The sequence below is a fragment of the Myotis lucifugus genome, unplaced genomic scaffold (genome assembly GCF_000147115.1).
Source record: "Myotis lucifugus unplaced genomic scaffold, Myoluc2.0 scaffold_49, whole genome shotgun sequence".
In the NCBI taxonomy this organism is placed as follows: Eukaryota; Metazoa; Chordata; class Mammalia; order Chiroptera; family Vespertilionidae; genus Myotis; species Myotis lucifugus.
In genome coordinates, this window is record NW_005871097.1 from 3,322,065 (window position 1) to 3,333,494 (window position 11,430).

At 43.3% G+C, this 11,430-nt stretch overlaps 1 pseudogene; it reads right to left on the minus strand.

The window, feature by feature from the left end:
• Window positions 1-8,848: 8,848 nt before the first annotated feature.
• LOC102433866 overlaps window positions 8,849-11,430 on the minus strand; it is a 3,749-nt pseudogene continuing 1,167 nt past the window's right edge.

Sequence of the window (11,430 nt, forward strand, 5' to 3'; positions counted from 1 at the left end):
ACCTTAGGTAGCAAACTTGCAGCTGCTTTTCTCACAAACTGTTGATCAGCAAAAATAAAGGGGCTACAGAAACACTCCTTTTTATGCTGTTCCCTTTTGGGCTTCATGCAAAGACAATTCTGTATAAATGTACAGTTGACTCTAATTTGGAAATGTGAAAATCAGTCCATCCTTGTTATAAAAAAATTTTTACAATTGTAATTATATTAATGTTCATAATGTGTAAAATAACTCATTTAATAAAGTAGTACTTTGATTTTACAACAACAACCATAACAAAAACAACATCTCAAGAAATAGCACTGATGATATAGACTTTGGTATTTGGGTCAACTAAAATAAGGACCAAGGACAGGAAAAGAAAAAACATCAGCAGATGGTTAAGGCGGGGGGAGATACATAAGAAGAAATAAAGAAAAATTGTCAATTCATAAATGATGGCCAAAGTAATACATCCCTTCTGGAATCTAAAGAAATCAAATAGAGGAGAGGATCCACTCCAAATGCAGGCAGTTCTTCACTAAGTTTTCCTTACATGACATTTTGCTTTAGACCTGCCAGGAGAGAATTAAGACAGCAGTAGGCTTGGGACAAGAGTACAAGAAGGACAGGTAAGTTGGGAGCAGCAAAGACTAACTTAGCTGGGGAACTTCCATTTCAAAATCTCACCACCACTGTATTTTCCACAACTGTAATACCTTCTTGGGGAAATTGCAAGCCAAGAGATCATGTTTATTCCCTTCCTACCATCCCAACTGTACTTCGGCTCCCCTGAGAATGGCCCACCATTCTAACAAAGGTTAAAAAGGGACCCACTCTTTGTGATAAGTGCCAAACCCTAATTTCCCCTACAACTCCTATGAAAAGAAATATGAGGTATGGTAATCCCTAACATTCATGTAGTTCAAAGCTACATTACCTCCTTTAAGCCTCACAGTAACTCTCAGGTAGGTTGGGAAAACATTTTTATCTCGATTTTACAGATGAGAAAATGGATGCAGAGATGGTGTGATACTATATTTGAAGCTGATCTGCATTACTCAACTCAGTGTAATAAATTTGACAGATATTTCTTAAGCACCAGATACTACAGAGATGGGTAGAAAGTCTCACATCTGTGCCTATCAATCAACACTTTCTGGTAGAACAGGGAGTATCGGTGGTGCCCCTCTGGGAGTACTGTAAGGGGTTTTTAAAAAATAAAGATGTGTTGTTTCAAGGAGTCTGCAACCTCACCGGAAAAGACAAAACTGACACAACAAATAAAAACAAACAATAAAAGACAATGTATAATTAAGTGCTAAATTGTGTACTCTGGGCTAAGTGCTGTGGGAGTTTAGAGAAGAGAGAAAATCCATGAACCAGAGCTCAACCAGGAAGGTTTGATGAAGGAGACCCAAGATGGATGTTGATGAATGGGTGGGACTGGAGAAGCCGAAGGACCAGACAAAGAGGTAGGGTCACGGGAGAGGGAAGAGCCCCAGAGACTTGAGCCAAGGATGAGGGACTGCAGGGTGGAGCAGGAAGGAGGGGCAGCCTCTGATGGGTTCTGGGATGCTGGAAGGGAAGTTGTTCAACAATGGATAGATGGATGGATGGATGGATGGATGGATGGATGGATGGATGGATAGGTGGACGGACTGACGGACAAGAGGCACACCCAGAGTGACCCAATAGCAATAATATTTAAAACAAGAACTCAGGAGGAGAAAATGGCATTTTAAAAATGTTTTAATATCTAAGGAATTCTAAGCACTGTTCTTTACTTCTACAACAGCTTTTTTAATACAAGAAATAGTTATCAAACTTCAAAATAGACAGATAAGAATATAAAACTATAAACATTCATATCACTTAAGGCTGACAGTAAATAAGAACATTTTAGAAGAGAATTTTTGTATACTCTTGCAGTTCTAAACTTACACACTTGTTTCAGCTCCATCATGGCCAAAAAAATAATATATTCGGGAATAGCCAAGAGATATCTTTAAGTTATGCTTTTTTTTCCTTTTAAATCCAGCATCAGTGCCCTACATAAAGATAACCACAAACTCAGAACAAAGTAGTGGTTACTTCTAGGGAAAGGTTTTCTAAAGCAGGGGTTGTAAAACTAAGACCAGTACCTGATTTTATATGGCTCATGAACTAAGAATGGGTTTTACATTTTTTTAATGGCTGAAAAAAATTATTAGTGTTTCCTGTGCACCAAACAATATTTCAGGACACATAAAAATTATATGAAACTTGCATTTGCCAAGCCGGCATGGCTCAGTGGTTGAGCATCGACCTATGAACCAGAAGGTTGCAGTTCGATTCCCCATCAGAGCACATGCCTGGGTTGCAGGCTAGATCCCCAGTGTGGGGCATGCAGGAGGCAGATGATCAATGATTCTCTCTCATCATTGATGTTTCTATCTCTCTCTTCCACTCCCTCCCTCTCTGAAGTCAATAAACATATATGTTAAAAGAAACATTTCAGTGTCCATAACCAAGTTTGGTTGGAACAGTCATGTGTTGTTTGTGGTTCTTTTCACACTATGATGGCAGAGTTGGGTTATTGCCTAAAATATTTACTCTCTGACCCTTTATTGAAAAAATTTGTTGACTTCTAAAGTATGGAAACCTAATAGTTTTTTTGTTTTGTTTTTTGCCTACAGCTGATCTTTGGGTTACCTGGGAGGGGGCGATATGGAGAATTCAGTTTGAGCTTCTGAATTTTCATGAGTGATACTGAGAAACTTCATATTGTATCTCAAAGATTGGTGAACTTTAAAAAGTACTTACTGAAGGACGGACCACTGTACAGTAGCCCCCTGTTGTAGGTGGCAGGAATGACACTGGGTGTTAGACCGGTAGGGTCAGACCAGACCTGGGTTCAGCAACCTCCATACTTGAGTTCTGGCTCAGAAAGAATTCAGAGCCAAGACCCAAACTATAAAACATTTATTGCCCTGACTAGTTTGGCTCAGTGGCTAGAGTGTCGGCCTGTGGACTGAAGAGTCCCAGGTTCGATTCCGGTCAAGGGCATGTACCTTGGTTGCGGGCACATCCCCAGTCGGGGGTGTGCAGGAGGCAGCTGATGGATGTTTCTCATGGATGTTTCTAACTCTCTATCCCTCTCCCTTCCTCTCTGTAAAAAATCAATAAAATATATTTTTTAAAAGAAGAAAACACTTATTTGTAAAATCATAGAGGTAGAAGAAGTAATTCATACAAGAGATGGGCTCAGGAAACAAGCTGTGGAAGCAAAAGAAGGGCCCTCGGAGCTTGGGAGTGAGGAAAATAATGGTAAGGCGCCTAGGGGGTGGAAAAGGGGAAAGGGAAACTGAAAAGGGAAAGGCACCAGCATGCTCCCTGGAGGGAGAGCCCTCTGGGTCCTCCACCCTAAGTGTTTTAAGGGTGGAGATTTTAGGGGAGGTCACAGGGGAAGCTCTTAATAGAATATTCAGCAGCTTTCCAGGTGTGTCCTTTCAGGGTCTAGGTCTCCACTGATTGGTCGGTGGCTGCGTCAGGACAGGGGGTCATTATTCAATGCAGCTGGTCCTGAGGTCAGCCATGGGGTTGCTGGTCTGGTTTATTGCTTTTCTCGGCCTGGAGCTGAAATACAACTGAGGTCTAAGTGTTCTCTCAAGGGAGGAAAGGTCAGGGGATCCAAACTGCATGACCATCGATATGCTAGGAATGAAGGCCACTCTGGGGGCAATACCCACCCTACAATTGTCCTTTGCTAAGCACCTGAGGCTTTCCACCCTGGAGACCTTCTGTACCATCATCCTTGCTCTGCTCATGTCTGTCTACCACACCCCCTCACCCTTGATCACAGTTTCCCTTTCCATGGTTTTAGTTACCCTTGGTCAACCATGGTCCAAAGATATTAAATGGAAAATTCAAGAAATAGACAATTCATAAGCTTTAAATTGTGTGCCGTTCTGAGTAACCCCACCATGCTACCTGAGAGGTAAATCTTGCCTTTGTCCAGCGTCTCCCTGCTGGATTCGCTCCTCGCCCTCCCTACCCCCCACCATTAGTCACTCAGTAGTTCAGTTATCAGATGACTGGAGTACCTTCACGTTATCTACAAGAAGGGTGAGTACAGTACAATAAGATATTTTGAGAAAGATCACATTCACATAACTTTTATTACATATATTGTTATAACTGTTCATTTTATAATTGGCTATTGTTAACCTCTTACTGTGCCTAATAAATTAAGCTTTATCACAGGTATTTGCATATAGGAAAAAACGTAGTATATATAAGGTTCAGTACTATCTAATCATTTGTTTGTCTGATTTTACCTTTTTTTTTCTAAAAGTGAAGAAAAGTAGATCTTTAACAGTGGGAGTGGGAATACTATTCCCCTGGCAGGATTTTTTCATGAGAAAATTTCCTCTCTACTCCCAGAAGGGAATATTGATGAAATAACATTGTCACTTCTCACAGCTCCTCTCGTTTACTCTTCTCTAAGGAAGAAGTGATAGGAGGGAGAAGAAATTGATCATTCTTGGCTCCAACAGTGTCTCTATGTCCCTCTCCGTCTCCCTCTGTTCCTCTCTTTTTCTCTCCCTCTCTCCCGACTACCACCACCCCTGAATTCTGCTACCTTCAGAGGGGACTCCACTCTATCCCTGCTTCTGCATGCAAAGTACACCTAGTTTGGGGCCACTCTCTGTTCCCACTTGCAGGACCTAATGGGTATAAGACATCAATTTCCTTTCAGCTTCCTGGGTAAGGGCCTATTTTGTAGATGCTCTCTGAAGTGGGGAGGGAATGGGATAGAGATAGTAAGAAGAAGCCTGATTGTGGCCACAAGTCCAATCCAAATGTCCAGTCCAATTCCAGCAACAATGAAGCTGACGTATCCCCATGGACCTTACCCAATTCATTCTACACTTATAGAGAAAAAGAGGGGTTGGAATACTTGCACCGTCATATGCCCTACAAACCACTAATAACAATGGAATCTTACAAGTTACAGTCTCCCATAAAACCAGTTTTGAACATGAAATTATATCCTGTACCCACCCGTGGGTATGTGTGTGTATGTGTGTGTGTGTGTGTGTGTGTGTGTGTGTGTGAGAGAGAGAGAGAGAGCGAGAGAGAGAGAGAGCTCTTTTTTCATATACCAGCTCCATCCTCTGAAGAAAAAGCTTGACAAATTGAGAAGGTAGCTGTTCTCAAGCAACAAACAGCTTGTTCTCAGCAGCCCTGCTGGCCTCTTATGTAAGTTATCAGACAGTTCACCTCTCTCCATGGAATGAAGCCTTTGGTAGTCCTGGGAATGGCTGAGCAGAAACGTTAAAGCTTTCTGTGCACTGGGAAAGCCCAATAGTCATGTCAGACAAACTGGAACCAACAGTTCTCACTACTCATTAACAATAGCAAGCTGTCTAACCTTGGGAAGGCAGCTTCCTGCTTTGTTTCCCTGAACAGGATTTTGGATAGTAATTATCCTAGCCATATATTTTCACGGTGCTTTTTAAAATCACTTATAACACTCAAATATACTTCAGAACTTTTTTTTCTATGTTTTAAGGGATTAAAAACATTTCTTACTTATTTAGCACTTCAGTCATAAATTTGAGAAATTATTATTTATTAAATTGTTAAAATTCTGAAAATCAACTTTTCAGAAGCTATTCGTGTTTCTGGAAAATGTGGGGTTCACTAAATTAGTCAGGGTAGGCTAACTACTGAAACAAACATAGTAATGACTTATTTCTTGCTCATGTCACAGTACAATGGTCGTGGATGGGGGTTGTTCATTCAAAGACACCCTCTAGGAGCTCCTCCATCCCCTGGGACCTTAAAGTCCTCCACTAGATGCTCTGCACTTGACAGTTATAAAAATAAAGAAGGAGCTCAGCAGAGTTGGAGAGAGTGCATGAAAGATTGCTTTTATAGTGGAGTTTATGGGGCAGGGCCAAAGGTGGGACATATCTTCCTGCTTTCTATTGATTAGAGCTGAGTCATATGAACTGCAAGGGAGTCTGGGAAATGTAGTCAAGCTGTATACCCAGGAAGAAGAAATGGGTTTGGGGAACATCTCTAGCCAGATTCTGACATAATTACCATGTAAAAATGTCAGACCTATTGTAGACACTGTTAATTCACTGCCAAGATTCCTGTCACCAGGCAATGCACCTTCAGTGAGTGTTGTCTGATAATGGCACACAACTGCTACTTTATTTAAAGACTTCCCCTGGAGCCAACCTGGAGCCAATTCAGGTTACAACTCCACACTCTCCCCGCCCCCCTCCCCCCAACCCCTCCTGCAGAGCAGCCCATAGCCAATGGCTAGCTAACAGGAAGAACAAAAAGCTAGCCCCTTGCCTCAAGGTGAAACCAACTTTACAGTACAAATCATGTTCCAGAATCCTGTGGGATGAGGTAGGCAAGTCTCCAGCTGAGACATACTTACTCAGCTCTTTCCCCTGCCCCATCCGGCTTCCCTCACAGAGAGCTCTCCCTCAACAGAGCACTTAAATTCGAATCTCCATTTCAGTTTCTGTTCCCAGAGAACCCAACCTGAGTCAGGATTTTACATCAGAATAATATGTCTCACATCTCTTAGAAAAAGCATGAGCAGCACAAGTTGATCTGTAAATATTTAAGTGATTTCAGTAGAGTATACTAATAGTCTTACACTCAATAAACAAAAGCCACTTTCCCAGGGCTGCAAACAGAATCATTTTATGGTAAATATGGATTGTGGTCTAATTCTTCATTTTTTCCTGCCCTTCTCTATATTGACCAAGTTGATGTGACTATTGGGTCATCTAGGATCTGAGTCTCAGCCTTGCAAGGCCAGAAATACGTGTATCGCTTCTTTGAAGGTATGGCAACCCATGGGAGAGGGCAGGTACATAAATCACAATTCCAGTTAACTGATTTACATCCACAGCCATATGCTCTTTGAATCATAATTCTCACACACCTAGCATTTCCCTTCTATGTGCATAAGTTTTCTCTGGAGATACATTTTTATGTATGTATGTATGTATGTATGTATGTATTGGGGTGGGGGTGGTAATCCAAATTTTATTCTCCAACAGTCAGCATCAGCAGGTAGAACTACAGGGCTTTCTCTTATTAACTTAACAATGAGAAAGCTTCTGGTGTGTGTCCTCTGTAACAATATTCACTTCACAGTGTAAACAGGTACTATTATTGTGTTCACTTACAATTCCAGAAGGTAAGGCACAACTTGGCAAAAAAAAATTAAATTTATTTTTTGGATCCTAAAGTCAGGTGCAATAACAAACTTTTGAGAACAGTCTTTATCTACATTCCATATTGAAGGAGAAAGACTCCTCCACACAGAAATTAGGGTCTTTCTTTCTTGTTCCTCATTAAACCGTTACAGCACTGTTTCATCATTCACTTAATATCATATACACACCAAAAAAAAAAAACATTAGAAAAATCACAAAAACATCTTGAACATCCAGCTGCTCTCACCAATACATCAACTCTTAGGTTTAAGACATGGACTAGGAAAACTTCAGCAGTCATAAAATAGGAAAAGAGAGACTAAGGCTACAAAAATAAAAAATAAATGAGGTAGATAACAAAGCTTTCATAACCAGGACTTGCCTGTTCCAACTTTGTAGCCTTCGTGCAATACTCATGAAGAGAAATCTTCATAATTATTTGGCATAAGCTACAAGAAAGTTTTTATTAAAATTAGTATGTGAAACTCTGGCTGGGTGGCTTGGTTAATTGGAGGAGCATCCTCCCATACACCAAAGGTGATGGGTTGGATTCCCAGTCAGGGCACATATTTAGGTTTGAGGTTTGATCGGGGCCCATACAGGAGGCAACCGATCGATTTTTCTCTCCCACATCAATATTTGTTTCTCTCTCATTAATAAAAATATATCCTCGGGTGAGGATAGTATGTGAACCTATGAGAAAACACGCCCTTCCGTGAGTTTCTTCAAGAATGAAAACCCACTTATTTGATAGAATAGGCATTGGTGAACTAAACTAAGTCACTTGAGGTCCCCTGCTCAGGTGCCCACCTGTTCTGGTGTTCAGGAAAAAGGTGGCATCTGGAGAGCACAGGGAATAATACATTGGCACTCTTAGGGTTCCAAATGAACTGTTTCAATAAGCAGCAGCACATACATTGATTCCCTAAGGACTAAAATCAGTCCATTTGAGGGCATCCTACTTAAGATTCCAAGGTTAAAGGAATTTTGTAATTCTACAACATTAGTTTTTATAAAAGTACATTCAAAAACGGGGGGGAAGGCCCCAGCTGGGCAGCTCAGTTGGTTAGAGCATCGTCCCGATATGCCAAGTTTACAGGTTCCATCTATGGTCAGGGCACATACAAGAATAAACCAATGAATGCATAAATCATTGGAATAATTTTGATGTTTCTCTTTCTCTCCCTTTCTCTCTCTCTCTCTCTCTCTCTCTCTCTCAAAATCAATAAATGTCAAGGAAGGAAGGAAGTATATAGCACCCCCTCATCCCAATTAGGTTAAGCAGTTGTCTTTTACATTTGTGATTCAGTAAGTTCCAACTTGAATCATATGACAGTCTTTGGAAATAGTAACTCTATCTTGTACAAAGGTTTTATGTACACAGTTGGTTGCAAGTAACAAAGCTACTTTACAAGACCTACTTCTTTCCAAAATTTAAAAAGACTCCAGTCTGTAAGATTTTTTTGTTTTGTGTTATTTTCGCAAAGCAGCATAGCAACATTGTGATTGTAGGACTTGCTTGAGTTGGTGGTCACAACTGTAAACATCGTTTGCACATCAGTAAAAACAAACAAACAGGAGGAGATGGGTTATAACAAAAAAGAAGAAGAAAGTCCAGTTCAAGAGTGGTCACTCTACATTTCTCCAGGTGGGCTCTCCTGTAGCTTAGCTTCCAGTAAGTGAGGGGACTGGTGTTTGGGAATGCTGTCAGCAGCACCTGGTTTTTCCACACCAGCACTAACAGCTGACTGAGAGCCATCTATCTTGGAGACAGTGGTGTTATCCACAGCAGAGCTTGTCCCCTGGGAAACTAGGAGAGTAGAGAGATCTACACTCTGGATCACTGAGCTATTGTTGGTATTATTGGCCAGACCACCACTGAGCATGGTGGTGTACTGGTTGCACACAACAGGGTCCACATTCACTGAAGGGACCGTGGTTTCCTGGGGAAACATTTCAGGGAGCCTCTTTCCATCGGTTCCTAACAGAACCATGGTGTTCTCAATACCTTGCTTCCTCCCACAGTGTGCAGAGCTATTGTTAGCCCCATGCGTCATATAGTGGGCTTGCAAGTTGTCTTTGGTGGTGAAAGCTTGCCTACATATGTTACTCATGAAAAGCTTCTTCTCCCCAGTGTGAGTCCACTCATGAATTTGAACAGCACTGGCCAATGAGTTCTTCCTGAACTGTGTGTGGCCATGTTGCTTGTCTTGTTGGCATGGCTGAGCTGCTAACGAAGATGCCATGCCTGGGGATATGGTTGTGGGTCCAAATGCACCAGGAACTTCATCTTTGACATATGTTGGCTGGGCCTTGGCAACTGTTGATGGGAGACTGCTCCAACCTTCCATATCAGTGTGGCTGTTCTCTGAGCTCTCGTGCTTTGCCACCAACATCAGGAAATTTGGACTTCTTTCTTCTGTTTTGCCATTGGCTGGGGTGATGGCCCTGAAAAGGATGTGACCTTCCAGGAAAAGTCTGGGACTTCGGCTCTGAATACTTCTGGTCTCCTATCACTGAGGGACAAAGTTTGGTCAAGCCACCACTCTCCACCCAACTTTTTCCTCTGCTTGCTTCCGCACAGCAGCAGGACCCACAACCAGGGGAGCTGTGATGCTTAAACCTGGCATAGGTGATGTCGAGTGGGTGCTCAGAAGAGGCATGGGGATCTTCGATGAGCTGCTAGGGGCATCCTGAGAGCCAACTTTGTCTACATAAGTGCTTTCAACATCATTGTGACATATGGCACTTGTGCTGCTATTCTCACTGATCTTCATCGGCTCAGGATCCCTAAAGTCACAAGGATTTTCCAGAACAAGTGTGTTGGGAATCTGACCACCCATGTGCATCCGAATATGTCGCTGCAACGTGACTGCATTGCTAAACTTCTTCTGGCAGATGGGACACGAATGCTTCGTCTTTGTGGATGTGTTGGTTTGATGAGTCTTTAAGTGTGTATTCAGGTTGTGTTTGCTGGAGAAGATTCGGTCACAGGTCTTACACTTGTACGTACTCTCCCTGGTGTGGGTTTGGTAATGCATTTTGAGAGACCTTTGGCTGCTTAAGACACGGTGGCAAATGGGACATTCATTGGGGTTAGTGGTGGCCTTGTCATTGTTCTCCACCAGCTGCTTGAGAGTCTCTGACCCTGGCTCGGGTGCCCCTCTCCCTTGGAAACTACCAACCCTTGGGTAATTATGGTTTGGCCCTACCCCAGAGAATCTGTATCCATCCTCACTTTCTGGAGGCCAGGGCTGAGGATAGTTGGCCAGTGAGCCACCCATTAGGTCCTTGGGGTTAGTCCCACAAGAGAGATTCTGAGGTAGCCCTAGGGACCTGGGGGTCCCTGAGACCAGGACAGATTTGTTAAAACTTGATTCATCTTCAGGAACAGGTACAGAGAGTGCATAGGGAACACCAATGCCTGTCGCCATTTTGTTGTGGGACTCGCCAAACAGCTGGGGGTTCGCTTTCACCTGGAAATGTTGATGAAAGTGCGCCTTGAGGTCGTCCTCTGTGGTGAACCACTGGCCACAGACAGAGCACATGAAGGGTCTCTCTCCAAAATGGGAACGGAGGTGGACCTGTAAGGAGTTATCAGTCCCAAAAACCTTGCTACAGTAATTACACTTGTACATGTGGTTGCCAGCCTTGTCTTTGGGTATGACATCCACTGGGGGCACATTGGATGGCTTCCCTTTCCCATTCGTGGATGGGTCTAATGCCACAGTGGAGAAAGGACTCTGGAAGGGCACAGAGCCTGGGGCCTGAGGTATCAAAGCACCTGGAAGGTGGTTCGGAAGCACCCTTGACCCATCTGGCCTTGGGGCAATGGATACCAGCCCTGGAGGCACAGAGCTGGTGGTGGGAGGTATATTTGTGTGAGGTAGGCTGGCTTGTTTTGAGGGGTCCAGAGACAGACCTTGGACCTGCTGGGACACGTGGCTGCCTCGTGGCTGCCTAAAGTCTTCAGCCCACCATGCCTGAGTGGAGGATATAGGCGGGCCCACATGCTTACCCAAATGTGTATCTGCTCGGTGAACTGGATCTGCTGTAGGTGCTGCCGCAGCTGGTGCTGCTGTAGATACCGGACCTGCTCCAGGAACCATGGGATGCTGTTGGCACCAGGCAGGGAGGCAGGCTGTGGCAGGGAGGCAGGCTGTGGCAGGGAAGCAGGCTGTGGCAGGGAGGCAGGCTGTGGGGTAGGCAGGGGGGG